The sequence below is a fragment of the Lolium rigidum genome, chromosome 3, assembly GCF_022539505.1.
Source record: "Lolium rigidum isolate FL_2022 chromosome 3, APGP_CSIRO_Lrig_0.1, whole genome shotgun sequence".
NCBI lineage: Eukaryota > Viridiplantae > Streptophyta > Magnoliopsida > Poales > Poaceae > Lolium > Lolium rigidum.
Window position 1 is genome coordinate 23,970,250 of NC_061510.1, and position 13,824 is coordinate 23,984,073.

Sequence of the window (13,824 nt, forward strand, 5' to 3'; positions counted from 1 at the left end):
TCACGGTTAGGCTGCCGCGGCCGAAGCCGTTCGCCGCGGCGATCTTGCGGGAGGACGAGGACGACATTGCTTGGAGCGGCGAGGAGAATATCTGGAGGCGGTGGGAGAAGGTTTGGGAGCGGTGAGAGATCGGGATGAACCGCAGGGCCTCTTAATGTACAATGGCGCCAGCGGGTGGTTGCACGCAATAACGCCGGCGCGGACGGCCACGCGGCCGTGCACAACGAGACGCGTCCCTGCGTCGCCTGGGAAAACTGGGACGCCATTAATGTCGCTTGACCAAAGGTAGGCGGCGGGGTTTTAGGCTTCCGAGCCGCTGACGGGTCGGGCCCGCGTCGCTTCGCCTCGCTTTTCGTTGTGTCCGGCGCGCCCGGAGCGTCCCCTGTGGGCGGGGACGGGCTCGGGGCGCCGGACACCGTATCGGACCGCGCCAGACAAAAATCGGCTTTGGAGGACGCGGCTGAAAACGTTTTTTTGTCCGACTCGCCCCAAATCCCTTTGGGGGACGCGACTGGAGATGCTCTAAAGCGCCGTCAAATATAGACCATGGTAGCAAATTATTAACAATTCAACCACTCATGTTATTCAAGTTGGATGCAATAACCAGTTTACCCAAAAGTCTAGACTCTTCGATAAGGACTCAAACTTATGTACTCCATCCGTTCGATGATCTAAATTTAGAAAAAATTAAAACATATTTCGTGAAACACAGATGGAGTAAATCAATCACATTCTCATGCTCAACAGTTCGACTCGAGGTATGGACTGCGGTCTCGACTCTCGACATATCTATATCTATACCACTATATAGTACGCGAGTTTTTGAATCTGGATTTACCACCCAGTTCTAGAGCCTTCCAACCTTTGGTGTAATCCGGGCCGTTGATTTGCAGCTTGAAGTTGTTACCTGCCGTTTATCAGCAAAGAACCCACTAGATCAAACGGCCGTGATTGCTCGGATTCGCCTCCTTTTCATTCCCGCGCTCGCGGTCGATAGTTGGTGAAGCTCCTGGACACTTCGGAAGGTCCACCACCCATGTAAGAAAGATCCACCATATTTTATTGGGTAGTCAGTTGTTAGGGGTTCCGTTCCCTGTGGCCTAGGGGTACATTCAAAATCTTTTGCATTGTCACTTCACGGTTTGGAACATTAAATGTCGGCACTTTGTTAGCCTGTGCACCATATCATTGTTTAATTTCTCCTATATGACAAATAACTCTTCAGACTGATACAAACTGAAAAAAAATCTCTCTTAGAATGAGGACGAGAACGAGAAATGACTGCATACACTTTTCTGGGATTTTTAATCACATAGTATATAGTAGTCCCTTCGTTTCTAAATACGACTTGTTGGAAATATAGTCTTTGGCATTTTGATCGTTATTTTAGTATAAACACGCCAGTAAAAATATGGCAAAATTTTGACAATATAAGAATCGTGGCCCTTTTATGAAATGTACGTAATATAGTTATTTTTCATGCCAACATAAAAAATCCACAATATTTTTGTATACATACAAGTTTTATCACAGAGTCCTTGAGATAAGACAACGCTGGTCTGTTTCCGCAGCGGATGTAGTGCATTTTTTAACCAATTTTTTTTTGCATCTAGCCATCAAGAATGAAATTAACTTGTTCATTGCATCAAAGTTCCCATTAGAGATTAGACGGTCAGTACAGAGCAAACATGATGTCCTTGTATAATGTTATTGTGATGAAAAATATTTCTTAGGCCATATATTTCTGATGAGGAAGACAAAGTTTTATTGTGTGATCGACGTGGAAAATTCGCTCTGGTGAACGTATTTTTTTCTATGGAATATTCCTTGATATGGTAAAATGGATTAATCATTAATGTGAGAAAATGTTTTCAGATATGATGAAATTGTGCACATCTCTTTTCCAGTTGTTCATGCACTATTGTATGGCAGTTTAATGTAAATTTTAGAAACTAGAGAAAACAGGCAACCGAACTACACATATGAAGGGATACATAGGATATTGTCTACCTTGGTGTGAATAGTTAAAAAATAAAATTGCAAACGTTGGAAACCAGAATTATCCACAGTTGTTGCTACTTCTAAATATTTGACAATTAAGTATTTGTAAGTGGACCATTTGTTATATCCAGCTAATGCGATATATTATTATGCCTTATTAAGGTTAGATATTGCCGCGCACACAAATAATTTATATCACCGTGCAAAGCACGTGCAGTTTACTAGTAAACATACAACACTTCTTGTCCATGATATTGGCTTCACATTGATCTGGTTGTTCAAGACCCAAAATATTTACTAGTGTATCGCCATCTCTATAGGACTACGCCGCCTCGCCCAACAGAATTATACATTATTATATTATGTAAAAAAATCCTTCAATTTATCGAAAATTATTTCCAATATGTTGGAGTTGACAAAAAAAACTAGGAAATATAGTTCAAAGTAATTCTTAGAAAAATCCTATAAGTTTCAATCATACAACTCAAATACAAAACGTAGAAATCACATAAACGTTCCTAGTATTCCAACATGAAACTTCTTTGAATAAAAAAAATCCACTAAAATTCGACATGCACACAAAAAAAAAGGAGTGCGCGGAAGAAAGGTCTACATTCCCCTTCTTCTGTAATATCCCAGTATCTGGGGTTACAAAAATAGAGGAAACAGATGTGTGCATTGCATTCATGCATAGAAAATCCGGGGAATTTTCGCGCTTTAAAGTAAAACAGATCCACGATGATCGAAGTTTCACTTGACCTTGGTGGAATTGAAGTAGCTCATCAAGTCAAGCGTTATAAACCTCAATGTGACTTTGTTAAAACCTTGTTTTGGGTAGAGATGATTTGATCTAAGGGGTTAGATCAAATGGAACTAAAACCAACACATTAACATCTTAATCAAGGATCAATTGCTTGATCTTACAAAAGATCATAATATGGTAATCCTTGTCATCAGATATGAACACCTATTCAATTGCAAATCAAGTAACAAAAAATGGAGAAACCATCCTTGACTTATCTTTTCCATGTCTTAAACTAATCCTTGATCCTACCTTGAACCTCATGGTATTCATTTTACTTCATTCTTGGAATCATGACAAGGAGATCAACCCTAGGAATATATATTCTTCTCTATTACATATTATTATACATCAAACCTGGAGAGGTGAAAGTTCTATGTTATTTAGTAGAGAAGCAATGACAAACCTTGAGCTAAACCTTGGATATACATCCATGTGTCCATATCATCATCTTTAAGAGGAACCTTAGGATGTTATTCAAGACAATCCCTAGAGAGAGAACCCATTTATGTTAACCATAGATATTGGTGACCACATCATTATCTTTGGAGCATAACCTTAGGTTATTACTAAAGTCCTTTCCAAATGAGAGAGACTATTCATACCAATCTTAGCCTTACCTATTTAAGAATAAAGGACAACCAATGAACTAAAGTATTAGGTTGTAAACCATTTCCCTTTGGAGTGGTGAGATAACCTAATATCAAATGGAATAAGAACATATCCAAGAATTGAAGAAGTAAAGTGGAGACTAATCCAACCAAGTTAGACAAATGGGAATTTTAGCTTAGATACCTAAGGAAATCTTGTGAGTACACCATAAACCCTAGAATAAACCATTCATATATGAGAGAGCTCAAGCTATAGTGTTATACTCAAGATAGTTGAGGCAACACTTAAATTTAAGGGAGAGAACTATCCATATACCAGATGATTATATCATCATTGTTTAAGTAGAACCCTAACAGAATATCTCAGGTATTCTCCTAGGATATAAATTATTGAGGCAGCCATAGTAGTCCTATCCTAGAAAGTAAAATAGAGGTATTATACCCTAGCTGATCAAGACAATACTTTATCTTAGAAGTGAGAAACCTAATTCTTGAGAGATAACTTAGGAAGCCAAACCTTGATCATTATAAATTGTGTAGTGATCATAAACCCTAAGAACTTGGAGTAGAGGATATAAGCACATAAGAAAAGCTTAGAGTTAAAGCCTATAATTTATATGGTGAGAAACCATTCATCACTATAACCAAAGTTAACTATAAAAAAAGAAATATAGCTACTTTAGTTACTTTAACAATAGATTAAGGATATAATAGAAATCTATTGGTATAAGATAAAACCAATTCTCAAGTTCTTAGTAATTAAAGGAGAACATAAACAATTAAGCAACTAACCATATTACCTTGGTTAGGGGAGATTAAACCCTAGCAAATGCAAAATGATGTCATCTCAACTCTACAAAACTAGAAGTATATCTCAACCCTAGTTTATGCATCACTATGGTGATCATAATTTAAATCTGGGCCATAATTGAGATTCAAACCATGTGCTATTAGGTGAATATAACTAGAACCCTAGAATTGTTCACTAATTAAGATCATATGCTCCAATTATTGAACATAAGAAGCACCTAGTGCTAAATCCTATAATTAAACCCATGTGTGGTGATCAACCATTTATCTTTGTAAGCAAGATCAATCATGATGGAAACAATACCTACTTAGATACTTTCAAAGATAATGATAGTATTACCCTTAAAAGGGGGTTATAATAGAAATTACAAAACCCTAACACATTTGTGCTCACATGAAATAACATGCAAGTGATTAATTCCTCAAATAGAAAATAAGACATAACAACAATTCAGAAATACCTTGAGAAGAAAGTATCAACTCTTATATTTCTAAATTAAATTGAATTCATAATAAAAAAAGAGAAATCAAAGTGAAAATATAATTCATGTCTAATTTCTATTTTGAATAAATCACCAATATGCAATATAATCTAATACAAAATAATTGTTTCAAATGAAATAGTGGTGTGATAATCATTGCACCAGATCTTAGTAAAATTAACAATTGAAAGATCTGCAACAATAAACAAAATTCCAATATGAATTTAAATGGATAAATATAAAGCAGGAAAATAAAAAGAGAAAAGAAAAAGAGAGAAAAACCATACCTGGCTCACCTGGCCGCCACAACCCACCACCACAGCCCAGCACCACAGCCCACGAGCCAGCCCAGCAACCCAGCATTTCAGCCCAACAGACGTCCACGTACCGATTCGCCAGGATAAGACCGAAGACGAGGTCGTCGTCTTCGTCTTCGCCATCGTCGACGCGCGGGAGAGCGCCAGCGCGATGGAGAGGGACACGTCCCGGCCGCCGTTGCTGACCGAGAACTCGACGACGACCGCCGGAGACCCTATAAATACCCCGCCACAGTCTCCGCCACTCGCGTTCTTCTTTTTCTTCTAATTTCCGAAACCCTAGCTCGCCAGCCACCATCTCGCCCCGGCGATTACGACCACCACAGGGTCCGCCGTTGAGCTCAGGAGGAGCGCCTCGATGTCCTCGTCCATCTGGTTAATTGGCGCGTCAAGGGGAGCTCGGAGGAGAGCAAATTCGGCCGTTCCCTTTCGCAGTACCGCGAGGGAAATGGCGACCGCCGCGTCGTCTACGTCCTCCATCGACCTCTCGTTCAAGCCCTTCACCATCAGGGTGAGCATACGCTTCTCGAGAGCATCTTATTACATCCTAGAACATACCGTAGCTCGCTGTCGCCGATGCTCATCGGAAACCGCTGCAGACCATCACCGCCAGCCACGCTCCGGCGACCAAATAGGGGCGGCGCTGGTACCATTACTCTCACCATGATGCCCAGAGTCTAGTGGACTTGGTAGTTCGACCGCGCGAGCCCGGGATCGACGGCGATTGCCGATTTCCGTCGGCCACCGTGAGCTCCTGGACTTGGTTTCGATTTTGACCAGTCCACGCTCACGTGGCAGTCCATGTGGACCACTGGCCCACTGGTCAGTCTCTGCGTGTAGGTTAGCCCGGGTGCGTTTAGCATTTCCTTTTCGTTTTAATTCAAATCCAATCATCTCTGCAACTTTAAATAAATCTAGAAAATTCATAAAAGCTCAGAAAAATAAATGTAAGATATCAAAATGCTTATAAAAGTAAACTCTATCCAATAAAAATAAAATGAAATTTATTTTTTAAAATAAAAATTCAATTATTTAATACTTGTTATTTAAGCCTTATTTATTAATTCTAAAATCAATTAAAATTCAATAATTAGGAAAACTTCCTAAAATAAATAAAAACCAGTAAGTAAATAAGGAAAACATTAAAAATTAATTTTCTTTTACTTTTAACTTATTAAATCCTCATAAGGAGGATTTAAAACCCTAATTAATAATTACCTTAATTTTTAATTCATTAAAAACAATAAAAAGCCCCAATCTAATATTATTTTTATTTCAAAGTTATTAATAACTTCAACTTTAAAATAAAGTTATTAATCATAGAACTATACGGTAATTAGGAAACCCTAATTCCTTATGAAATGATAATACAACCTTATCATTTCATGTGATTCCTACAACCCTACTCCAAATAGGAGTTCTAGCTCCATTAATACATGTGAACCCTAAATTGCTTCTAACCTAAAACTCAGGTTAGAACATGTGATCATGATAGTTTATTCTCAATAATAGATCCATAGTAACAATTAAATGCTTGTCATGTCCACATAAAATATAGAAACCCTATCACTACTAAATTAGTATCCCATGTGTTCATCTTCATCAGACCTAGAGGATCAAATAGGGTTAACCAAATGTAAAACCTAGTTCCAATCCTCAGAGACATCAACCTTACATATCCATGGTTAGCATCACACCATTGTGATGAACCCTGATAGCAACCATGACAATATTGTGCATCCTATTTCATACACACTAAACCCTATTAGTGTTGGATACCTATTAATCATCCTATCTAGGAGCCAATTATTCCTTATTGAATAGATCCAATAGCAAACCCTAGACAACCTCAAACCTAATTGTAATACTTCTTATTCCTTAAGAAGTATGTTCTTCAAAAGTTATTCTTTTGAAGAAAATAAAGAGTAGTCATCCACCTTGCCTAATAGGACCTATAAACACTAGCTAGCTATAATCAACAAGATGAATCAACCTTGATAACAACTAGGTATAAACAATTGCTTAGGATACCTAGGCTTAACTCAACCTTACAAATTCTAGCTTTTGATGAATCCAACTATGTTGTGATCCATCTAATCCATACTCCAGAAACCAATTGGAACCATAGAAAACCATAGAACCCCACAAACCTAATAATCATACTTGTTCTTTATTTAAGAACATGTTCTTCAAAAGTTATTCTTTTGAAATATATAATAAATAAACATCAATGATGCGTGTAGTTGACACGTCCGTTGGGAACCCCAAGAGGAAGGTGTGATGCGCACAGTAGCATGTTTCCCTCAGTAAGAAACCAAGGTTTAATCAAACCAGTAGGAGTCAAGAAGCACGTTGATGGTTGATGGCGGAGGAGTGTAGTGCGGCGCAACACCAGGGATTTCGGCGCCAACGTGGAACCTGCACAACACAATCACAGAACTTTGCCCCAACGTAACAGCGAGGTTGTCAATCTCACCGGCTTGCTGTAACAAAGGATTAGATGTATAGTGTGGATGATGATGTTTGTTTGCGAAGAACAGTAAAGAACAATTGCAGTAGATTGTATTTCAGATGTAAAGAATAGGACCGGGGTCCACGGTTCACTAGTGGTGTCTCTCCCATAAGATAGCGGATGTTGGGTGAACAAATTACGGTTGGGCAATTGACAAATAAAGAAGGCATAACAATGCACATACATATATCATGATGAGTACTATGAGATTTAATCGGGGCATTACGACAAAGTACATAGACCGCCATCCAGGCATGCATCTATGCCTAAAAAGTCCACCTTCAGGTTATCATCCGACCCCCCTCCAGTATTAAGTTGTAAACAACCGACAATTGCATTAAGTATGGTGCGTAATGTAATCAACACAAATATCCTTAGACAAAGCATCAATGTGTTATCCCTAGTGGCAACAGCACATCCACAACCTTAGAACTTTCTGTCACTGTCCCAGATTTAATGGAGGCATGAACCCACTATCGAGCATAAATACTCCCTCTTGGAGTCACAAGTATCAACTTGGCCAGAGCCTCTACTAGAAACGGAGAGCATGCAAGAACATAAATAACATATATGATAGATTGATAATCAACTTGACATAGTATTCAATATCCATCGGATCCCAACAAACACAACATGTAGGATTACAAATAGACGATCTTGATCATGATAGGCAGCTCACAAGATCGAACATGATAGCACAATTAGGAGAAGACGACCATCTAGCTACCGCTATGGACCCATAGTCCAAGGGTGAACTACTCACACATCGATCCGGAGGCGATCATGGCGATGAAGAGACCTCCGGGAGATGATTCCCCTCTCGGCAGGGTGCTGGAGGCGATCTCCTGAATCCCCGAGATGGGATTGGCGGCGGCGGCGTCTGCGGAAGGTTTTCCGTATCGTGGCTCTCGGTGTCGGGGGTTTCGCGACGGAGGATTTAAGTAGGCGGAAGGGCGAAGTCGGGAGAGTCACGGGGGCCCCACACGCTAGGGCCGCGCGGGCCCCCTCTAGGCCGCGCCGCCCTAGTGTGGCGGCGCCCCGTGGCCCCACTTCGTCTCCCCTCCTGTCTTCTGGAAGCTTCGTGGGAAAATAGGCCTCTAGGCGTTGATTTCGTCCAATTCCGAGAATATTTCCTTACTAGGATTTCTGAAACCAAAAACAGCAGAAAACAAGAATCGGCTCTTCGGCATCTCGTCAATAGGTTAGTGCCGGAAAATGCATAATAATGACATATAATGTGTATAAAACATGTGAGTATCATCATAAAAGTAGCATGGAACATAAGAAATTATAGATACGTTTGGGACGTATCAAGCATCCCCAAGCTTAGTTCCTACTCGCCCTCGAGTAGGTAAACGATAACAAAGATAATTTCTGAAGTGACATACTATCATAATATTGATCATACTATTGTAAAGCACATGAGATGAATGCAGCGATTCGAAGCAATGATGAAGATAATGAGTAAACAAATGAATCATATAACAAAGACTTTTCATGAATAATACTTTCAAGACAAGCATCAATTAGACTTGCATAAGAGTTACTCATAAAGCAATAAATTCTTAGTAAAGGCATTGAAGCAACACAAAGGAAGATATAAGTTTCAGCGGTTGCTTTCAACTTGTAACATGTATATCTCATGGATAGTTGTCAACACAAAGTAATATAACAAGTGCAATAAGTAAACATGTAAGAATCAATGCACACGATTGATACAAGTGTTTGCTTCTAGGATAGAAAGAATAGGTAAACCGACTCAACAATAAAGTAAAAGATAGGCCCTTCGCAGAGGAAGCATTCATTACTATATTTGTGCTAGAGCTTTTCATTTTGAAAACAAGAAACAATTTTGTCAACGGTAGTAATAAAGCATATGTGTTATGTATAAGACATCTTATAAGTTGCAAGCCTCATGCATAGTATACTAATAGTGCTCGCACCTTGTCCTAATTAGCTTGGGTTAACACGGATTATCATTGCATAACATATGTTTCAACCAAGTGTCACAAAGGGGTACCTCTATGCCGCCTGTACAAGGGTCTAAGGAGAATGTTCGCATTGGATTTCTCGCTTTTGATCATTCTCAACTTAGACACCCATACCGGGACAACATAGACAACAGATAATGGACTTCTCTTTTAATGCTTAAGCATTTAACAACAGTTAATATTCTCATAAGAGATTGAGGATTAGCTGTCCACACTGAAACTTCCACCATGAATCATGGCTTTAGTTAGCGGCCCAATGTTCTTCTCTAACAGTATGCATACTCAAACCATTTGATTGTGAAAACCGCCCTTACTTCAGACAAGACGAACATGCATATCAACTCACATGATATTCAACAAAGGTAAAAGAGTTGATGGTGTCCCCAGAAAACATGGTTACCGCTCAACAAGCAACTTACTAAGAAATAAGACACATAAGTACATATTCTTCACCACGATAGTTTTTAAGCTATTTTTTCCCATGAGCTATATATTGTAAAGGTAAAGAATGGAAATTTTAAAGGTAGCACTCAAATAATGTACTTTGTAATGGCGGGGAAATACCATGTGGTAGGTAGGTATGGTGGACACAAATGGCATAGTATTTGGCTCAAGGATTTGGATGCATGAGAAGAATTCCTCTCGATACAAGGCTAGGCTAGCAAGGTTGTTTGAAGCAAACTCAAGTATAAAGGGTGCAGCAAAGCTCACATACATATTGTAGGTATTATAAGACTTTATATTGTCTCCTTGTTGTGAAACACCTTAACCAGAAAATATCTAGACTTAGAGAGACCAATCATGCAAACCAAATTTTAACAAGCTCTATGTAGTTATTCATTAATGGGTACAAGGTACATGATGCAAGAGCTTAAACAATATCTATATGAGCACAACAATTGCCAAGTATCACATTATTCAAGACATTAACCCATTTACCACATGCGGCATTTTCCGTTTCCAACCATATATCGATGAACGAAGTAGTTCAACCTTCGCAATGAACATTAAGAATAAAGCTAAGAACACATGTGTTCATACGCAACAGCGGAGCGTGTCTCTCTCCCAAACAAAGAATGCTAGGATCCGATTTATTCAAACAAAAACAAAAACAAAAACAAACAGACGCTCCAAGTAAAGCACATAAGATGTGACGGAATAAAAATATAGTTTCACTAGAGGAACTCGATAAGTTGTCGATGAAGAAGGGATGCCTTGGACATCCCCAAGCTTAGACGCTTGAGTCTTCTTAAAATATGCGAGGATGAACCACGGGGGCATCCCCAAGCTTTGACTTTTCACTCTTCTTGATCATATTGTATCATCCTCCTCTCTTGACCCTTGAAAACTTCCTCCACACCAAACTCGAAACAAACTCATTAGAGGGTTGATACGTCTCCGATGTATCGATAATTTCTTATGTTCCATGCCACATTATTGATGATATCTACATGTTTTATGCATACTTTATGTCATTATTATGCGTTTTCCGGAACTAACCTATTGACGAGATGCCGAAGGGCCGATTCTCTGTTTTACGCTATTTTTGGTTTCGAAATCCTAGTAAGGAAATATTCTCGGAATCGGACGAAATCAACGCCCAGGGTCCTATTTTTCCACGAAGCTTCCAGAAGTCCGAAGGGGAAACGAAATGGGGCCACGAGGTGGGGACACAGTAGGGCGGCGCGGCCCAAGCCCTGGCCGCGCCGGCCTAGTGTGTGGCCTGATGTCTACGGGAGCTTCTATTCTTGTAGACAGTGTTGGGCCTCCAAGAGCAGAGGTTTGTAGAACAGCAGCAAATTTCCCTTAAGTGGATCACCCAAGGTTTATCGAACTCAGGGAGGAAGAGGACAAAGATATCCCTCTCATGCAACCCTGCAACCACAAAGCAAGAAGTCTCTTGTGTCCCCAACACACCTAATAGGTGCACTAGTTCGGCGAAGAGATAGTGAAATACAGGTGGTATGAATAAGTATGAGCGAGTGGCAACGGCACCGGAAAAGTGCTTTGCCCGGGACGAGTAAACAAGCGTAGTAACGCTAGCAGCAGTAGTAACGCGATAGAAACAGGTAAACAAGCGAGCGATAGCGATATTTAGGAACAAGGCCTAGGGATTAGACTTTCACTAGTGGACACTCTCAACATTGATCGTATAATAAATAACTCTTTCTCATATGTGCTACATACACTCTTTTGTTGGATGATGAACACATTGCGTAGGATTACACGAACCCTCAATGCCGGAGTTAACAAGCTCCACAATTCAATGTTCATATTTAAATAACCTTAGAGCATAATAGATCATTGCAAAATAAACCAAGAACTAACATAGCGCACACACTATCCACATTACACTATGAAGGAGGAATAGATCACATCAATACTATCATAATGATAATTAACTCCACAATCTACAATAGATCATGATCATAGCCTACGACAAGAACCACACGGTGCACACACTAGTCACCTTTACACCATGCGGGAGGAATAGACTACTTTAATAACATCACATGAGTAGCACACAACTAGTAGCGATACAAAGCTCATCATATGGATCTCAATCATGTAAAGCAGCTCATGAGATCATTGTATTGAAGTACATAGGAGAGAGATTAACCACATAGCTACTGGTACAGCCCCGAGCCTCGATGGAGAACTACTCCCTCCTCATGGGAGACAGCAGCGTTGATGAAGATGGCGGTGGTGTCGATGGAGAAGCCTTCCGGGGGCACTTCCCCGTCCCGGCGGCGTGCCGGAACACAGACTCCTGTCCCCCAGATCTTGGCTTCGCGATGGCGGCGGCTCTGGAAGGTTTCTCGTACCGTGGCTTTTTCCGTCTCGAGGTTTTAGGTCAGGGACCTTTTTATAGGCGAATAGGCGGAGTCGAAAGGTCAACGGGGCGCCGGCACAACAGGGGGGCGCGGCCCCCCCTCTGGCCGCGCCGGGCTATCGTCTGGGGGCCCAGTGGCCCCCCTCTGGCGATTCTCGGGTGTTCTGGAAGCTTCGTGGAAAAATAGGATGTTGGGTCTTGATTTCGTCCGATTCCGAGAATATTTCCTTACTAGGATTTCTGGAACCAAAAACAGCAGTAAAACGAGAACTGGCCCTTCGGCATCTCGTCAATAGGTTAGTTCCGGAAAACGCATAAATATGACATATAATGTGTACAAAACATGTAGATATCATCAATAATGTGGCATGGAACATAAGAAATTATCGATACGTCGGAGACGTATCGGCATCCCCAAGCTTAGTTCTCGCTCGTCCCGAGCGAGTAAACGATAACAAAGATAATTTCTTAAGTGACATGCTACCAACATAATCTTGATCATACTATTGTAAGCATATGTAATGAATGCAGCGATCAAAACAATGGTAATGACATGAGTAAACAACTGAATCATAAAGCAAAGACTTTTCATGAATAGCACTTCAAGACAAGCATCAATAAGTCTTGCATAAGAGTTAACTCATAAAGCAATAAATCAAAGTAAAGGTATTGAAGCAACACAAAAGAAGATTAAGTTTCAGCGGTTGCTTTCAACTTATAACATGTATATCTAATGGATATTGTCAACATAGAGTAATATAACAAGTGCAATATGCAAGTATGTAAGAATCAATGCACAGTTCATACAAGTGTTTGCTTCTTGAGGTGGAGAGAGATAGGTGAACTGACTCAACATAAAAGGTAAAAGAATGGTCCTTCAAAGAGGAAAGCATCGATTGCTATATTTGTGCTAGAGCTTTTATTTTGAAAACATGAAACAATTTTGTCAACGGTAGTAATAAAGCATATGAGTTATGTACATTATATCTTACAAGTTGCAAGCCTCATGCATAGTATACCAATAGTGCCCGCACCTTGTCCTAATTAGCTTGGTTTAACACGGATTATCATTGCATAACATATGTTTCAACCAAGTGTCACAAAGGGTACCTCTATGCCGCTGTACAAGGGTCTAAGGAGAAAATTTGCATTGGATTTCTCGCTTTTGATCATTCTTCAACTTAGACACCCATACCGGGACAACATAGACAACGAGATAATGGACTCCTCTTTTAATGCTTAAGCATTCAACAACGATTAATATTCTCATAAGAGATTGAGGTTTTATGTCCAAACTGAAACTTCCACCATGATTCATGGCTTCGAGTTAGCGGCCCAATGTTCTTCTCTAACAGTATGCATACTCAAACCATTTGTTTGTGAAAACCGCCCTTACTTCGGACAAGACGAACATGCATAGCAACTCACATGATATTCAACAAAGAGTTGATGGCGTCCCCAGGAA